The sequence below is a fragment of the Oryctolagus cuniculus genome, chromosome 8 (assembly GCF_964237555.1).
Source record: "Oryctolagus cuniculus chromosome 8, mOryCun1.1, whole genome shotgun sequence".
NCBI classification, from domain to species: domain Eukaryota; kingdom Metazoa; phylum Chordata; class Mammalia; order Lagomorpha; family Leporidae; genus Oryctolagus; species Oryctolagus cuniculus.
In genome coordinates this window covers 1,958,396-1,977,644 of record NC_091439.1, presented here as the reverse complement: position 1 = coordinate 1,977,644, position 19,249 = coordinate 1,958,396, and the positions used below count along the sequence as shown (strand labels likewise).

The 19,249-nt window shown below is 54.5% G+C and overlaps 1 long non-coding RNA gene across 3 annotated transcripts; it reads right to left on the bottom strand.

Moving 5' to 3' along the window:
* Positions 1-3,427: 3,427 nt before the first annotated feature.
* On the bottom strand, positions 3,428-18,732 carry LOC127486093 (uncharacterized). Of its 3 annotated transcripts, XR_011378159.1 has the most exons (5): positions 17,241-18,732; positions 10,822-10,903; positions 8,545-9,568; positions 7,529-7,817; positions 3,428-4,723 (listed from the first exon to the last, which is right to left on the bottom strand). It is a non-coding gene; the product is annotated as an uncharacterized lncRNA (long non-coding RNA). The 3 variants fall into 3 exon arrangements; XR_007912863.2 differs by lacking the exon at positions 3,428-4,723 and having other exon boundaries at positions 6,729-7,817; XR_011378158.1 differs by lacking the exons at positions 3,428-4,723; positions 7,529-7,817 and having other exon boundaries at positions 7,865-9,568; positions 10,822-10,900.
* Positions 18,733-19,249: the final 517 nt, after the last annotated feature.

Here is a 19,249-nt window from a genome sequence, read left to right as displayed (position 1 = left end):
TCTGCGCGACAAGTGGTGCTGAGGCTGGCAGCCAGACCGGGAAGAACCCAGGGGGAGGCTCCCGTAGGACAGGCGCCCCCTGGTGGGCGGGGCTGGGACTTGACACCCACTTCCCAGGGCGACAAGCCCGGAGAGATCCTCTCTGGGGGATGAAGGCAGGACCTAGGCCCCCCGTGACGCTCAGAGCCCTGTCCGCAAGAGCAAAGTGGCCTGCCTAGTGTGGGTGCTGTGGTCGTCCATCTCCAGCTACCCCAGAGCAAGCAGCAGCAAGTCCTTGTTTGCCACGGGAGCCAAGGACGGAGCGCCGCGGCTGTGGCCCCGGGGTGAGCACTGTCCCAGCCCAGAGGCGCCAGGTGAGCCCTGCGGGGGGTCCACAGGACCCTGAAGACACCCGGATGGAGAAGAGATGCTGAAGGGTGTGGAGCTACTTTCAACAACAACAAACTTTCAAACGTTTAAGGGAAAGAAATAGACAGAGAGGTCTCCCACCTGCCGGTTCACCCCCAGATGCCCACAACAGCCGGAGCTGGACCAGGCCAAGGCTGGGAGCTGGAACCCCATCTGGATTTCCTGTGCAGTGGCGAGGACCAGAAGCCAGGACTCAAAGCCAGGCTCTCACACTCAGGTCGCAGGCATCCCAAGCATCTGTATTAACCACTATGCCAAATGTCCACCCCTACTGGTTTTATTTAAGACTTATTTACATATTTGAAAGTCACAGTTACAGAGAGACAGAGCAACACACGTGCACACACACACACACACACACACAGAGAGAGAGAGAGAGAGAGAGAGAGAGAGGTCTTCCATCCACTGCTTCACTCCCTGGATGGCTGCAACAGCCAGGGCTGGGCCAGGCTGAAGCCAGGAGCCGGAAGCTTCTTTCTGGTCTCCCATGTGGGTGGCAGGGGCTCAAGCATTGAGGCCATCTTCCCTTACTTTTTATTTCAATTGACCATCTCCCATCCGGGCACTATGCTGGTTACTATTGTCCTATTTAATCCTTACCTTATCTATGCAGTGTCAACATTGTTAGCATGTCCCATAGGCAGAGAAACCAAACTTAGGGGATTAACCTGGCAGTGTTGCAAAACCAGCAACTGGCTATGCCTGTGTCCTACTGGCCAACCTCAGGTTACCTCCAGCGGGAAGCTGGGTTGGGCGAGAGGGCAGGCTGAAGGAAAGCCCTTAACAGAGCAGAGAAATAGGACGCTGCGGATGGAAGACCCATGAGCCTGGGAACCGTATGATGAAGCCGGCATCTTCCACGCCATTGCTGGGGCATGTGTGCTAGAGAGGTGGGCGTGCCCCAAAGCAGCAGGCGGGGTCCACATTCTCCAAGTCCCGCGTGGAGCAGACAGCAGTCCACTTGGGCATCACGGCCAAGACATCGCAGAGCACAGGGCTGGAGCTACAGACATCACTTCTCACAGTGCGGTGCGGCAGGCCCCCAAACCCCAGGCCCAGGTGTCTGTGCAACTGGAGAGCGCTCTCTGCCCAGCTGTGTGGACGGCGGCCTTCTTGCTGTGTGAGCGGGAGGAGGCATGAGCCTTCTGGTCCCTTCTTTTAGGGACACTAACCCTAGCAGGTCAGGACCCACAATTAACCCCTTAAAGGGCCCACCTCTAATAACAGTCACCTTGAGAGCTGCAGCTTCGGCATGCTCGCAAACACTCGGTCCAGAGTGTGATTTTATTGTTAGGAAAATAGATTATATTCAAACGAGCGTGCGAGCGTGCGTGTGTGCGTGCGTGCATGTGTGTGTGTGTGTCCTGGGAAGGGTAGAGAAGACAATGTCTCCGGCGGGTGGTGTTTCTCTTCTCTTTGCTTATCAGTTGTATCCAATGTATTGTGGCAGGCATGCTTGAACGGGGGTAGATGGAAGAAAGAAACAGAAAACTGCTTTAGTCCAGTTGCCTCGGGGCCCTGGTGCCTGGCAGAGGCTGTGAGTGAGGATGTCGGGCGGCTGTCTCTACACCCGATCGCTCAGGCCTGCCAGCCGGCTCTTGGCCCCAGCAGAACAATCGGTGATGGGAAGGGAAGAGGAGGATTCGCTGGACAGGTGACACCCCCAGTCCCGCCCGCCCCTGCCTGCTTCCGCAGCCCCTTTCTCCCACCCATCCAGGACCGCTCCCTCCTGGAAGGCCTTTCTGGGACTTTGATGCTATTTGGTGGGGGGAGGGGGGGCAGTTGCTACCCTGAAGGCCAAGACAGAGATAAGCAAGCAACAGGTTGCAGGCAATTGATATGCAAACAAAAGCAGGCAGCCTTGGTACTGGAGGGAGCGCACAGAAGCAATTCTCCGCAGCTGATATAAAAAGGTGTCAGTTCTAGTTTAAGTACTGTATTACCAGCAAAGATTTATCTTCCTCAAAGCCCAGCCCTCACGCCACCGAGGGAATAAACAGCTCTTCCGCTTATCTGGGCACAATATTTCTCCGGTGTTTCTGCCTTTACTTTGGCCTCCCCGCATCCGTCCCCAGCACCTTGGCCGGGTGCCAAACAGAGGGGGAGGCCTCACCCCCTCTCCTTCCTCACCTGCTCCCAGCAAGAGGGTCTTTGCAATCGTGAATGAGTGGGAATATGGGCGCCTGGTGTTGCAAGATCCAGCAGCACGCTGGGCAAGGGAAATCGCTGGAGGAGACCAAGAAGCCTTTAGGGTTGGCTGAGCTCTGTGGCAGGCAGTGAACCTGCTCTCCTTATGGAGACCTTTGAGCCTGGCTGCTGGGTGGACCCCAGCTCCCTTTTCTGTAAAAGGAACAAGCTGGGAATTCCTCTGGCGTCTCCATCTGGGGCAAGGAGGGTGGGGGATCCAAGGCCAAGAGACCTCAGACTTGAGCTGTGGGCGGAGCCAGGCGCAATGCCTTTTGCTGCCAGGGCAGGTTTCCCTGCAAAGCACGCAGGAGGCAGTACCTGCCCTAAGAGCTCAAGGGCCCCCGGTGGCTTGGGGGACAAGGAACGTGGAAGGAAAAGCGATCCCTGCGGTTCTTTCCTATATTAGCTGTGAAGGCTGCTGCTGTGTGATTTATGAGTCCAAACAGCCGTGCCACAGTAGCCCCGGCCGGCGCGGCGGGCAGGGACCGCGTGCGAGCTGGAGATAGCCACGCAGGGCAGGGGGGCGCTTCCCAGGGCCCTTAGCCTGCCCTGCAGGAGCGCTCATGAATGCAGGTGACTATGGAAAAGCCACTCCCCGGGGTGCCTGCTGGGACTCTAAGCTATCCCTGGACCCAGCCCCAGGGCGGTAATGAGTCACACGGGTGATGCACACAGCGCACAACTCTGCCCGGAAACCCGGACAGAGCCGTCTCACACCAAGGCAAGGCTTCATCTGAAGCTTTCGGAATTGTGTGATTAATGCTCCTTGGGGGGAAAATTATTGCTGAGATTGACTAAGGATTCTGGTCTCAGAGAATATTGGTGCATGTGATTTTTTTTAAGGTTTATTTATTTGAAAGTCAGAGTTACACACACACACACAGGAGAGAGAGAGGTCTTCCATCCACTGGTCACTCCCCAATTGGCCACAATGGTCAGAGCTGTGCCAATCCAAAGCCAGGAGCCAGGGGCCAGGAGCCTCCTCCGGGTCTCCCATGCAGGTGCAGGGATCCAAGCACTTGGGCCATCTTCTACTGCTTTCCCAGGCCACAGCAGAGCTGGATCAGAGTGGAGCAGCCAGGACTCCAACTGGCGCCCATATGGGATGCCGACACTGCAGGCAGCAGCTTTACCCACTACACCAAAGCAGCGGCCCCATGAGTGTGATCTTAGTGGGAATAACAAATAACCTTGGGAGGTCATCGTCCAGACTCCAGTCTGGAAGTCCTTCCAGTTGCCAGCTGCTCCACACCCTGCCTGGTTCCCGAGACAGGCTTTGGAAAACCGCAGCATCTTCCCCAGGCCCCGTGACCTGAACGGGGTCAGAGGCATCGCTGGACCGCTGGAGAATGCATAACTAACGGGGCGTAGCAGCTATCATCCTCGGAGCTGGCATTCACAGAGAGAAGCCCGTTAGGTGCCGACACCGGGCTCAGCACTGCATCGAAGTTGATCAAAGAAAACACAGCCCTGGTAGGATGCCACGCCCATGTCAGGACACAAGCCCCGCCCCTGCCTTTCTCCCCAGAGCAAGTCTGATAAGGACCACAGAACACAAGGAAGATCAGCTTCCGGGTTCAAAGGACAGAGAAGCAGGACTGCTGTTGTGAGAAGGAAACAGAAGAGGCGTTGTGAGGCTGGCGTGGAGAAGGTGACAGGTCTGGTTAGGATGGGTGGCGTGGAGCACCCATGGGAGGGGTGGGAAGACTGGGGTGGGGATGGGTGTTCAAGGGGTGGTGATGAGGCCACCCCACAGCCACCCCACTCCTTCTTGTCTTTGTCCCCAGCATCACGGAGCTGCTCGGAGCTTACGCTGGTCTTCCTGGTCCTCTTGGCCGTGCGTGGTGCAGACAGGGCACCGAGCGTGATGGGATCCAGGGGGCCAGCTGGAGGGGCACTTCCTGGCTCTCTGAAGGAGAGGTTCTTGGTGGGTGCTTTTGCATCTTCGCACGTGGTCTGGCAGTGCTGTGCAGGTCTCAGGAGCTGGAAACCTCGGAATGCAGAAATGATCTGATGGGCAAAAAATTGTGTCCAAACCTGGAAATGCTTTCTCCCTACACTTCCAGCCACGCTAAGATAACACAATCTCATTATCGCAGGAGCTATTTTGGGTTCAGCCTTTCATTACCTGCGGGCCAAAAGCACAGTAAGTGACAAACAGAATGAGGCAATGGCCACAGGGGGTGGGGGAGGGGTGCCGAGAGGGAGAGCCGCCCCCTCCCCCCAACAGCAGGTCAGTGCACAAAGCTGCAGCTCTGGAGGGACGCAGAGCTAAGAGCATCTGCATCCGGGGCTCTTTGGAAGCCCTGGCTGGTGAGGAAGGCGGTGCAGGTAGCGGCTTGTATCGAACGGCACCAGGAGGACAGATCAACAGCCCCGAACGCTGCGGGGGGACTGAAGGGGGCGGTTGCTGCCATTTGGGGAGCAGCTTTCCTGCAGGATACAGACATCCCAGTGTAACCTTTAAGGGTCTGGAATTGGACAGTAGGGAGGAAGTGGTCCAGAGGAAGCCTACTTTTTTTTTTTTTTTAAGATTTATTTATTTATTTGAAAGCCAGATTTACACAGAGAGAAAGGAGAGGCAGAGACAGAGAGAGGGGTCTTCCATCCGCTGGTTCACTCCCCAATTGGCCACAACAGCCAGAGCTGTGCTGATCCGAAGCCAGGAGCCAGGAGATTCCTCTGGGTCTCCCATGTAGGTGCAGGGGGCCAAGCACTTGGGCCATCTTCTACTGCTTTCCCAGGCCATAGCAGAGAGCTGGATCAGAAGTGGAGCAGCCGGGACACAAACCTGCACCCATATGGGATGACGGTGCTACAGACGGCGGCTTTACCCGCTATGTACCCCACAGCGCTGGCCCCAGGAGACCTGAAGAAGGACCCTGAGATGGAGAGGAGGGCAAGGGGCACAGCCCTTGTTGGCAGCCCAGGCCAGCTGTTGGCCTACAAGACACTGCCTACCTGCAGGTGGCTGCTACCTTCACCTCTGCTCCCGAGGTGAGCAGCCTGACTTTGGGAGACAGTGCATGGGAACACAGGCCTGGAACTTGGCTCTGCTGGCTCACCTCCTGCGCCCGGGGTCACAGTGGGGCAAGGCAGGTGACTCCTCTCCTGGGAGCGCAGACGCGGAGGGGAGTGCCCACGAGAATCCCTGTGCAACTTTGAAGAACACAGAGGGTTAGACCCTTTCCCCTCTGACAATGCAATGCTGTTGGCCTGGTAGCGCCTTAGATCATTTTCTGTTGTTGCTGTGACAAAATACCTGAGAGCAGGTGATTTATAGAGAATAGACCTGGATTAGGCTCATAGTTCCAGGGTCTCATAAGATCAAGAACTTGGCGCTGGTGTCTGCTCAACACCTGCTAAGGGCCATCATGCTGCTTAGGGAGAGACAAAGCAAGTGGGGTAGCCAGGGTCTCTTTTCTCCTCCTCTTCCTCCTCCTCCCCCTCTCCCCTCCTCGCCCCCTTTCCCCCCGGAAGCATTTTCCACATCATGGTTTCTACACGGTCATTATAACTCATTACCTCCATGCGTCCGTCTACCATGTGAAGTCCTTTTGGAGGCTTTGCCATTGTCAATCTGCTTGTTATCTCCCAGAATTAAATACACGAAGGAAGGAGGGAAAAGAAGAAGGAGGCATTGTGGCACAGCGAGTTGAGCCGCCACTGGGGACACCCACATTTCGTGCCAGAGTGCCAATTCCAGTCCTGGGGCCGGCACTGTGGCATAGTGGGTAAAGCCACCACCTGCAGTGCCAGCATCCCATATGGGTGCCAGTTCAAGTCCCAGCTGCTCCACTTCTGATCCACCTCTCTGCTGTGGCCTGGGAAAGCAGTGGAAGATGGCCCAAGTGCTTGGGCCCCTGCACCCATGGGGAGACCTGGAGGAGGCTCCTGGCTCCTGGCTTCAGATCGGCACAGATCGGACATTGCGTCCAATTGGGGAGTGAACCATAGGATGGAAGACCTTTCTCTCTCTCTCTCTCTCTTCCCTCTCTGCCTCTCCTCTCTCTGTGTAACTCTGACTTTCAAATAAATAAATAAGTAAATCTTAAGAAAAAAAAAAAAAAAAAACCTCTGCTTTACTGCCTCCCAGCCCAGAAAGCCAGGGCAGCCAGAGGTTGGCCCTTTGTCTCCTCACGTGACTGCCCAGTCCTGTATATTTCACATGCCTGCAGAACACATTTTTATGAGGCGTACAAAGGCCAGATGGAAATTATCTGCTCCTTCCCTAGTAGGGGCCGTCTCTCTCTGGGGGAGAGAGAACAGAGACCTATTTCATGTTGCTGCCACTGGAAGCCCTACCATCAATTGAGAAAAGAAGCCTCTCTTTGAAAAATGCCTGCTTTGACCCCATCGTCACGGGGGGAACCGCAGGGAGTGAAATACCATTCTCCGTAAGATTCTCAGTGTGGACCCGACCCACGGGGGAGCTGTCGCTCTTGTGTGCTCCTCTTTCCTCCCCATCCTCCACTTTTGCTTAGAGCAGGTGACAGGGGAAGGAGTGACGGTCCCTTGCTTAGCGGAGGGTCTGTCAAGTGGCCACAACACAGGAAGCCACGTTCTGGCTCCTGTGACACACCCTGCCCTTGCCACCGCCGCCAACACACCCCTACCCCTGCTCCAGGCTGACCGGGGTGCAGCCCCCTGCAGGAATGAATTCTCCTCTGCTCTGCTGTGCTCTCTGTCCACGCTGCGGGCCAGGTACACGTGACCCATTATCAAATATGCACCACCAAGATTTCATTTATCGGCGCCAGTGCGGTCCTGGGCATGCCTCAATGAGCCCAGACATTAAACTGTACTTCCACCTTACAGGATGCTGTCCCCAGCAGGGCTGAAGGGGAGAATGGCCAGGCCACTGGGTTTATTGCATGATGAGTGGGATGGAGAGCAGCAGCCCTGGGCTGGCCGTGGGCGGTGCGTAGCCCACCTCTGCGCAGCTGAACTGGCTCGTGTGTGGAGTCCTGCCCCAGGTGAAACCACAGCATTCCCACGGGTGCTCCTCGGCTCTTCCCATACAATGTGTTTATCTGAACACCCTGCTGTCTCCTCCAGGTGTCTCTGTCGAAGTCCAAGTTCTCTACCCTCCCTCCGCCCTCAGTTATCCGTGGGGTCTCTGGCAACGCAGCGTGGGGGACTTTCCCAAAAGCTTCCCTGTCCAGAGGAAATCCTCCCAAATGCGTCAAGGACCCCGCACCTTCGAAGGACACGCGTGGATGCTAAGAAGGAAAGAACGCAAATGGATACAACGTGAGAGAAATCACACTGAGTTAATCCCAGGGTTGTACTGGAACCACCCGTCACCCTGAGCACCACTCCCCTGCCCAGGGTGGGGGTGGGGGCCACACAGCATGGGGAGGGGAACAGGAGGGCAGAGCTATGGGGCAAAGGGGCTGCTGCCTGCCACGAGCCAGCCAGAGCCAGGGAGGGCTGGGAGGCTGATCATGCTCTCCAAAATGTGATCACAGCACTTCTGTGCCACATCCCAGTGGCTTCCCATGGTTGAGAGTCCAGTCTGAAGCCCTCTATGGTTTGGTTGCTGGCAACTTCCTGGCCTCATCTCCCCCTGACCTCCCTTCCCCAACCCCCGGTCGCTGCCCTGCAGCCTCACTGGCCTCGTTGATGTTACTGGACTCCCCCAAGGAACAGCTGCCTAGGCACGGAGGCAGGGCCATGCGATGAGCTTCCCACCTGGCTTTCATCCCTTGGATGCTCATTCCCATTCCGCAGGGGCCGCAGAGGACAGAGGCCACACCAAGAGTCAGATCCTTGGGTCCCAGCCTCAGAGAGAGCCCCAGGCAGAGATGCCCACCTCGCACAGGGTGCTGGTGTGGGTGAGGAACAGGCTTGTGGTGTTCCCAGTGTGCCTCAGGACAAACCCATCCGTGCTCCAGCTCATACCCCATGATGGCGTCCGGGCAAGAAAGATTCATAGGTGTTAAGTACCAGAGCATTTATGAGAATGATGGAGCACGGACGATTCGTTTTAGACCTCCAGGAATCCTGGGACTGCTGTCTGGATCAACACCCTGCAACATGTATTTCTAGAACCTTCTTTCATTCCATATCTGGCCATGATGTCGGATCCCCCGGGAGGACTCCAAGGTGTGTCCACGTGGAAGGCAGGTCAGCTCTCACCTGTGCTGAAATAGTGAGACTTAAACCCATGAGGCTTTCAGAGAAAAACTCAACAGATGGGATATAGCCCAGAGCAGACAGTGCGCAGTGCGCAGTGCGCAGGACCAGCGTGGGATTAAGGGAGATTGCTAACCGGAGCTCATCCAGGATCTTTGGACAGGGTTTAGAGAGGCAGGGAGGCGTCCAGGGTGTTCTTACGAGAGCGGGCAGGTGTTGAGGGTTTCAACCCATTTCTCAGATGGGAAAGTGATATGCAGCTAGACGGAGCCGAGGCTGCTTAGGACCTAGACTTTGAGTCTTGGTCCGCCTTCTCTGGAGCAGGGGATTTGGGCCTATCTTGCTTGCTCCTGGAGCTTCCCACACTTCCTGCTGCAGGGCTAAGCGTAGAGTTCTCTCTCCGGCTCTGGGTGATACTGCATTTGCAGTGGTCTCCCAGCTTCTTGGGATTGAGGTGAAGAGACAGCAGAATGGCTGCTCCTGAGAGGTAAGCCCCCATGGCCAGACCAAGTCCCGGCTCGCCCCCCCCCCCATACACCAGAAACAGCACCTCTCATCCCTTGAAGAGGGCTCCGCTGATGGCAAACTCCCGTCGCCATCAGGGTCACCGTCCCCGTTGTGGACAATGGGGGAGAATGTCTGGAATCCTTTACTTTGGGGATGGGACGCTGATGGAAAGCATCAGCCAGCTGACTTCACAGGGCGCTATGGCCTCTCCCTCGCTGCCTCCAGCGACGACACGACTGCCTCAGGTTGTCACAAGGACAGAAAGACCACCATTCATCGCGACGCTTCCGTGTGATCAGGAAATGTCATGAAATTGTGGTCGTAGAGTCTACATATGATAACAGACAAATGCAGAGTCAGTACAAGTTGATATAAAGACAGAACGACTTGATGGGTGGGTAGGTAGATATGATAGATAGATAGATAGATAGATAGATAGATAGATAGATAAAGATGGTTATAGATGGATGAAATAACTCCTGGCCGTATCTGTGCACTCGGTATCCCAACTCCAGCCCCTAGAAGCCAGTCTGTGCACTCTGAACAATAACCCATCCAGACACAAACCACTGCAGTGCCCCATCGGAATGCAGATAAGGTCTGGAGCCCCAGGAATCCAGCGTCGGCAGCCACAGAGACCGACGACCACTTGGCGTCCTCGGGTGCACAGCTTTTGGTCCAAGATCTGACGGTGCTGAGCTTCTGAGAGGCCCTGGCCGCTGGAGGCCAGGATCTCATTAAACAGTTCCCAGCAACGTCTTAAAAGGCAGGGCTCTGTGGCCCGCAGCCCTGGGGGATGCTGTGATCCGGTGTGTTTACCCACAGCAGCCAGGTTTCCCTGCGGACACCTACCCTGGCTTCCTCAGATCTGCTGGCCAGGCTCCACCTGCCCAGGGGGAACCGGCTCAGCTTCCAGCCTCTGAAAAGCCACACGATGTGAGAAAGACCCCAGGCTCTCTCACGGCTGGCTCACCGGTAGCTCTCCCCTCTCTGTCTCCTGCAAAGATCACCAGGACCAGGAAAGCACAAAGGGCAGGAAGGGCAAAGCCCCGAGCCAGCGTGAGACCTCGCCTGCTGGCTAGCAAGGGGAGACAAGGCGCTAGAAGCTGGGGATTTATTCAGGGCTACCTGTCAGAGACTGCCATCCCCCTAGCTGAACTATAGTCTGACTTTTACTGGGACATAAATCAATTCCTCCTGGACTTCATAACTCTTCTTTATAGGTTTCTTCCCACTCATAAATAAACCTCATTCCATATGTATATACCGCAAAACCCCTACTTGATTTGCAGTGCTGTTCATCGGGAGAGGGAGGAGCCAGCCCCAGATTACAAAGGGGCGCTTTCTGCGGTCACCCCCCATTTGGGGACAGCAGTGTCCTCTCTCAAGGTGTCCGAGGCGTGCATGTCCACACGCAGAGGAGCTGGAAACAACACACAGAGGGACTTAGCAGTCTCCTGGCGTGGGCACCATGAGTCTGGCGACTTCAGCTGGCAGATTGATGGGGTGCAGGATCTAAGGAGATGGGCCAGGGAGTTTGGGGGCCTGGGGTGCTGCTGGTCATCTTACGGAGCCTCTTACCTGCTCTTCTCCTCACACCTCCTCCATGGTCTCCGAAGAGCCAGGATCTTCAGCCCTTTGGACACAACTCCCTTCTCACCTACTGTGGCAAGAGAGCAAAAATCCATTTCTGAAAGGAGACATTTGCAACAGTCTCAGGGTTTTGTGCATTTGCAGAAGGGCCTCCATAAATATTCAAATTCTAATTTTAAAAAATGCAATTGGAAGGGACGTTAGCAACCGTCTTGTCCAATATCCCACCCGAGGAAGTGAACGCCCCCACAGCAACCCCGGCAGCAGATGGGCTCTGGGCCCCCTAGTGCTCCTGGAATGAGACTCCTAAAGGGATTCCGCTGCTTTTATTTTATTTTTTTTTCTTCCAAATGCAGCTCTTCAACTTCAAAATAAATTACGAATAACTTTGCTTACAAAACCCTGTGAAATCGTATTGTCCTTAGAATCTGTGAACAAGCCACAGAAATTTGAACTTCAAGGAAAAAACAAAATCGATGAAGGATGTAATGACACAGATCAGGAGCCTTGAAATATTCCAAAACGTGGAACAAATGAAGAACCTACGATGACCTCCTAAGACAGGAGCCCTGGAAGTAAAGAAAAATACATGCTACAAAAAGAAGGGAAAATCCAAGTGTTGGCAAGGCTGTGGGATCCTCGGAGGCCTTGTGCATTGGATGCAAAGTGGTTCAGTCTCTGAGGAAGGCTTTAGCAGTCCCTCGGGAAGTTAAACATAGAGTTACCATATGGCTGAACCATTCCACACCGAGCGTGGGCCCAGAGAATTGGAAACAGGGACTCACACGGGGACAGCTACCTGCACCTTCCCAGCCCCGCTGTTTAGAACAGTGAAGAAGTGGGAACAGCCCCACGCCCCTCAACAGGAGAGCGGATACATGAACTGAGGCCTGTGTGCCCACTACAGTATTTTCGGGCATAAAAACAGAATGATGTGGGGGCCAGTGCTGTGGCCAAGCAGCATCCCATGACACTGGAACCCATACAGGCACCGGTTTGAGTCCCAGCTGCTCCATTTCCGATCCAGCTCCCTGCTGATGCGCCCGGGAAAGCAGTGGAGGATGGCCCAAGTGGGAGACCTGGAAGAAGCTCTTGGCTCCTGGCCCATCCCTGGCTGTTGTTGCCATTAGGTGAATGGAGTGGTGATGGAAAATCTCTCTCTCTCTCTCTCTGTCTCTCCCTTTCTGTCTTTCAAATAAATAAATAAATAAATAAATCTTCATTTGGAAGAGGCGTGATACATGTTGCAGAGTAGATGGGTGCCAAACACGTTGCTCTAAGCTAACCAGAAAAGACCCTGCAGTGCGGATTCCATTTACACGAAATATGCAGAACACGAAAGCCACAGGAACAGAAAAGCCGGCCAGGAGTCAGCAGGGGAAGGCAGTGGAAGGAGTGTCGGGGATGGGGAATCACTGCTTGATGGCTTCAAGCTTCCTTTTGGGGGCGATGAAGATGCTATTTGAGCTAAATAATTGTGGAGTGTTATGAACACCCAAAATGCCACAGGATGTTCATTTCAATTTATTTGCTGATTGATTGATTGACAGATTGACTCAAAAGGCAGAGAGAAAGAGAAGGACAAGGACAGACTAAACCAAGAGCTAGTGGGTAAGATAATAGGGCAGCCAAAGGACACAGGGAGTGAGCTGGGGAAACAGATTGAGCCGAGGGGCGGGGCATCATCTGTAAGCAATCAGTAAGTTGGGACGCTAAGAACTTAGAGGACTTTTCTGGAAACCAAGAGACTGCGCTAGCAAAATAGCCCAGGTGATGGCTGTCAGTGTAGAGAACCCAAAATTAAATGAGATCAGGTTTTAAAGAAAGAGAGATTCCCCGGGCAAGGGCCACTTTCAAATAACAACTCCTACCCTCACGTGACCTGAGGGGGGCGCTGTTTCGCATCCTCTTTGCTTCTGTCTGTATTGTTTTAAAATTCAAACCATCTTTTCTTTTTTTTTTTTTTAAACCAAAAGAAGGGATTGTTTTTTATTTAGAAGGAAGACCCCGGGCAGAACTGTTAAGAAGGCACCCTTTGGGAGTGGCATATGGGAGACAGTCACCTTCTCGCTGTGTGTATTCTTAAATGTCTCTTAAACAACACTTTCAATAATATTTTCATCGATTTCTTAAAATTGCCCACAGGACCTCTCATAAGCAAGACACACAATCCATGCTTATTAAAACCCATATTGATTTTTTTCTCAGATGTTCTAGGATTGTTCATACTCCTCAGTGACACTGTGTTTCAAATACTGTTGACACACAGTTACTGGCAACTCACTTTGTATTTTATTAATTGTAACATAAATCCAACTAAATCTCTTTGTCATAAAAACAAAAGAGAACACCCTTTAGGTGGCACAGTGCTGCCTGCGACGTCAGTTCGAGTCCCAGCCGCTCTCCTCCCACCCAGCTCCCTGTTAATGGCCCCAGGGAAGCAGCAGAAGATGGCCCAAGTGCTTGAGTCCCTGCAGGTCCATGTGGGAGACCCAGAGGAAGCTCCTGGCTCCTGCCTGCAGCCTGGCCCCAGCCCTGGCTGCTGTGGCCACTTGGGGAATGAACCAGCAGATGGAAGATCTCTCTCTCTCTCTCTCCCCGTCTCTGTGTCTCTCTCTGCTTTTACTTTTTCAAATCTTTTAAACAAATTTTAAAAGCTTGTTTAAATAGCTTTAAGATGCTTCAAAGTTTTGCAATTCAGACAAACTACACTACACTAGTGGTCTCCTTGTGGATTTCACCCCGGTCCCCCTCCCCACGGGAGAGCTGTATCCCCAACCACACTCCCCCAGATCCCCAGTGCTCTCTGATAGTAGCCCAGGTCCTCGGATCCCTCCCCTTCCTTTCTCTGACTTTGCCAGAGCTGTCTGTTTCTTCTCTCTCACGTGAGCGCCACGTTGCCTTCCCTGATGGAAACATCTCGAACTTTCTGGAATTTGCCCATGGGCTTGCTACCAATCGCCTAGATCAGCAGCCGAGGCAGAGGCCAGAGGAGAATGGCAGAGAGTGGGACGCGGGCCCAGGGTCTCCTTCTGCTTCAGCTCTCTCTCTCTCTCTGTGCTCCTCTTAGAGGAGGCGGCAGCTGTTGGGGTCGTTAGGATACAACACAGACATCCCTAATGATGCGTCTGCTCTTCATTCCAGGAAGCGGGTGATGGAGGGAGTGGGCTGCAACGAACAGGGAAGACCACCTGGAGAAGCCAGGGCTTGCTCTCCACCTGCAAAGAAGCTAACTAAGGGGCAGGCGCCGTGGCTCACTTGGTTAATCCTCCGCCTGCAGCGCTGGCATCCCATATGTGTGCCAGGTTCTAGTCCCGGCTGCTCCTCTTCCTGTCCAGCTCTCTGCTGTGGCCCGGGAGTGCAGTGGAGGATGGCCCAAGTGCTTGGGCCCTACACCCGCATGGGATACCAGGAGGAAGCACCTGGCTCCTGGCTTCGGATCAGCGCAGTGCTGGCCGTAGTGGCCATTTGGGGGGTGAACCCCCCCAAATTTGGGGGGTGATAGAGAGAAGGGAAAACCCTTCTCTCTATCTCTCTCTCTCTCACTGTCTAACTCTATCTGTCAAAAAAAAAAAAAAAAGAAGAAGAAGAAGCTAACTAAGACTTTTCCTTCAATCATGGGAGAGACGGCTGGGGCATGCCACAGATAGGAAATGCCATCAGCAACGTGCAGAGGCCGATGGGAGCTTATGAGGCTCTGCATCCCCAGGGAAGCCACAGGCCTGGCAGGGAGAAGGAAAAAGGCACATTGAACCCGGGAGCGTGGCGGGGGCATGGCGTGAACCCAGGCACGTAGCCCTGAGTGATGCTTTGATCTGAGTAAAGACTCAGAAACACGGGCTGATCGTGCTAATCACTGGGGCCCTGGCTCCAGCCCTGTCAGCTGCAGGGGGCGTTCTGCAGCCCCTCCTCTCCCTGTAATTAGGGGCTCCACTGGTCCTGGGGCTACTGTGTCAGCCCCTCATCTCCCGTCCTTGGCTCCCCAGGGCCAGGGAGGGCCAGGGCCAGGCATGACACCAGGTGAAGGGGTTGGAGCAGGATGGGTTCTCATCCACGAATGCCTGCTAGTCACAGAAGACACCTGCTAGAGCCACGACCTCACACAGAAAGGAGTCGGTGAGGATGCCTGCCCAGTGATGGTCCAGCCTCACACGGCCACCCTGCTGAGTGGCTGCTGTGGCCGAGGGTCCTTATAGTGCGGTTTCTTATGTGACCCTCCTTGGGGCTGCCCTCAGCCCTAAGGCTCCTGAACTCTCTTGGCAGTGCCGGATCTTCCCAAGTGAACATGAGTGTTCTTTCCTATCTGAGGCTCCATAAGAAAATACTGGAGAGGGGCCCGACACTGTGGTGTAGCGAATAAAGCTGCTGCCGGCAGTGTCGGCATCCCATATGGGCGCCAGTTCGAGTCTTGGCTTCTCCACTTCCGATCCAGCTCTCTGCTATGGCCTGGGAAAGCAGCAGCAGATGTCCCAAGTCCTTGGGCCCCTGCACCCATGTGGGAGACCTGGAAGAAGTTCCTGGCTCCTGGCTCCTGGCTCCTGGCTCCTGGCTCCTGGCTCCTGGCTTCGGATCGGTGCAGCTCCGGCTGTTGCAGCCATCTGGGGAGTGAACCAGCGGATGGAAGTTTCTCTCTCTCTGCTTCTCTGTAACTCTGCCTTTTTAAATTTTCACGTACGTACATTTGAGAGGCCAAAGAACAGAGAGACACAGAGAAAGTTCATTCCTCCACAAGCCCCCAACCGCTGGGGGCAGGGCCGAAGCTGAATTCAGGTTCTCCCACAGGAGCTTCAAGGATCCAATTACTGAAGCCACCACCTGCTGCCTCCCCAGCCTCTGCATTAGCAGGGAGCTGGATCTGGGACTCGAACCCAGGCACTCCCATACGGGATGCCCGGCTCCTTATCTCCTAGACCAATGCCTGCCCCTTCCCTTGCATCTTCTCTCTGCGGCTTGGAGCCTCCAGCCATTCCAGGGGGCTGTGTGGCCAGCCGGCCAGCCTGCAGGCTCCAGCACCTGCCTCTGGGCACTTCGTGGCACAAGACTGAACATCCGGCTCAGCACGGCCAAAGCAGAGCCTGTCTGTTCCCTTGTCCCCTGCGCCTGCTCCTGAGGTCACCCTGCCCCAGGCTGGGCCCCTCCCTGTCCCCGAAGTTCCACATGCAAGCAGCTGCCGAGTTACAGCAACGCTGGTTCCACCCTGAGATTTTCACTCCCCTCCTCTTCCTGTTCCCCGAGACTTCAGCCTCTGCCCCACCCCCTTCTTCTCTTACGTGGTGCTGAGGCTGGTGCTGGCTTCCCAGTGCCCCCAGTCCCAGCTTTAAAGACCCCAGGGGCCGCTGTGATGGGGCAGAGGGTGAAGCGGCCACTTGCGATGTCAGCATCCCATATCACCCAGTGTGAGTCGCAGCTGCTCTGCTTCCAATCCAGCTCCCTGCCAATGCACCTGGGAGGGCAGCAGATGCTGGCCCAAGGACTTGGGTCCCTGCCACCCACACAGGAGCCCCCCCATGGATTTCCAAGTTCCAGGTCCTAGTTTTGTCCTTGCTCAGCCCTGGTTCTAGCATCCACTTGGGGACTGAACCAGCGGATGGAAAATTTCTCTCTCTCTCTCTCTTCTCTGCCTTTCAATAAATGAACAAATCTTAAAAAAAAAATCCAGGTTCCCTACAGCTGGCAGCAAATCTTTCTCTCTCTCTCTTTTTAAAAATTTATCTTATTTATTTGAAAGACAGAGTTACAGAGAGAGGTAGAGACAGAGAGAGAGGTCTTCCAACAGCCGGCTCACTCCCCAGATGGCCGCAATGGCTGGAGCTGCGCCGATCCGAAGCCAGAAGCCAGGAGCCTCTTCTGGGTCTCCCATGTGGGTGCAGGGGCCCAAAGACTTGGGCCATCTTCCACTACTTTCCCAGGCCACAGCAGAGAGCTGGATCGGAAGAGGAGCAGCCGGGACTCAAACTGGCCCCACATGGGATGCCGGTGCTTCAGGCCAGGGCTTTAACCTGCTGCGCCACAGCGCAGGCCCCGCAAATATCTCAATTCCTGAATCTGCTGTATCAGGTCCTCTGCATTTATTCTATGCACATTTTGGCCTCAGCTCTCACTTCTACCCCTCCCTACCCCATGTAACAGCAGGTGCACCGCCTCCCCTATGCCTTACCCTTCATGGATGCGGCTCCTCCAGCCACAACAGGTGCACCCAACGCTTCTCTGTTTCTCTTCCTACTAAAATGTTGATTTTTCTCCCAGGCTCAGTTCAAACATCTCCCCCTCCTCCTAGAAGCCGAGCTGGGTCACCCTGGCTGGAGTACGCCCGGCTCACAGGGAGCCACAATGCATTTTGGTGAGGGAATGGAGAAAGATTCCGCCCATCCATGAATAAAGAGATGAATAAAAGATGGAATACTCACCTTTGTGGGATTCTCATGCATCCCAGGCTGGTTCTTCTGCCCAGGCTGAGCCTCCCCTGAGCCCGTCTGCTCCGATCGATCCACACCATCTACTAAAGTATGAATGATGCACCCGTTAAACACAGGATTTGAGTTCTCGTTGCTGGCACCTTGGCACAGGGCATGCTGTAGGTTGGGCTGCGCTCTGAGGCTTCGGTTTGACCCCCAGGTACAAAGAAACACTGGCCAGAAGGCCCACCCTGATTGCAATATTCAGTCGGCTGCTCGGGAGGGAGCTAGCTGGGCTGAGCACACAGAGAAACAAAGAAACTTGGCCCCTGGTTCTCAGTTTAGCAAGCAGGTGCTGGGAGGGGGCGTTAGAAGAACTGGGCTTGGTGGGTCTTTGGGGTTTCTGTCCCCTCCCACCTACCTGACATGTAGGGGCTCTGACCTCAGTGCCCTGCCTGAATCCCCACACTCACAGGTCTATGCCTTCCGCAGCACCTGCCCCCTGAGTGACAGCAGTGTCATCGCTGCCTTCCTTCCTTCCTCTTGGCTCTGGATGGCTGCAAGGTGTAAGCGGTGGTTGTTGGCATGACCACCGAGCCCCACTGGCTCCTCCTGCCACCGTGCTAGACTGTTCAAAATGATGATATGGGATGAGCAGTCTGCCCAAGCAGGGCCACCAAGGGTCCTCTGTCTCGGGCCAGGGCCAGCGTCTCCTTCCCTGGCCCTCCCTCGGCCTGGCACAGTTTATTTCTTCGTCACAGCAGCACGGCTCCCTCCACTGCGCAGACACCAGGAGCAAGGGACATCTCGTTGGGGTAGATTTAAAGGGAGGCTGGGCCTGGAGGTTGGGAGTGGGTGTGGAGGAGAGAAGGGGGTTGCAGTGGAGTGAGAGCGAGCGAGAAGGCCTTGGTGGGATACTGGGGTGGCCCCAGGCCGGCACGGGGGTAGGGGAAGCTGGGTGTCAGGGAATCCGCGGGCTGCCGGTGCCAGCCCTGCCCCATGGCGCCCAAGTGTTCCTTCTGCCCTTGGCCTTGAGTTTTTGAGGCTTTCGCTCAAGCCCTGGAAACCACTTGGTAACCACTCCCAGGAGTGCCTAGAGTTCTGGGACGGGCACTTAATAATAGTGATCACCAATGACCCACGTTGGGGTTGGAGGGACTCAGCTGAGAGTGCCCCAGCCCCCGCTTGAATGCAGAGAAGGTTCGAGAGCGAGGGAGTAGGGCTGACGAAGGCGGCTCCCAACAACAGCCCTGATTCCCCGGCGGGCAGGGCAGGTGCTCAGCTGCTCAGCCACTCAGCCGCCCACGCTCTGTGGCAGAGCTGGCTGGGGACAGGGCGGAGGCAGGTCCTCACAGCACACTGCATTTGCTGGGGTCCAGCTGATCCACTTGTCTGTCTCTACTGCAGGATTACTGCAGTTTTTTTTTTTTTTTTGATTTGTTGAATTTCTTTATTTTTTTGTTGTTAATTAATTTTTTAAGGAATACAAATTTTATAGGTACAACTTTAGGAATATAGCTGTTCTTCCCACCATACCCACCCCTCCTCCTCCTCCCTCTCCCCTTCCCAGTCCCATTCTCCATTAAGATTCATTTTCAATTAATTTTATACACAGAAGACCAACTCTATACTAAGTAAAGATTTCAACAATTTGCACACGAACACACAAAAACTGTTTGAGAACAAGTTTTACAGTTAATTCTCATAACACAACTCTTTGAGGACAGAGGTCCTGCATGGGAAGTTAGTGCACAGTGACTCCTGTTGTTAATTTAATAATTAACACTTTTATGTATGATGTCAGTGATCACCCGGGCCTCCTGGCATGAACTGCCTAGGCTATGGAAGCCTTTTGAATCCACAAACTTCATCAGTATTTATACAAGGCCATAACCAAAGTGGAAGTTCTCTCCTCCAGAGAGAAGTACATCCTTCTTTGATGGCCACTTCTTTCCGCTGGGGTCTCACTCACAGAGATCCTTCATGTAGATCATTTTGTGCCACAGTGTCTCTGCTTTCCA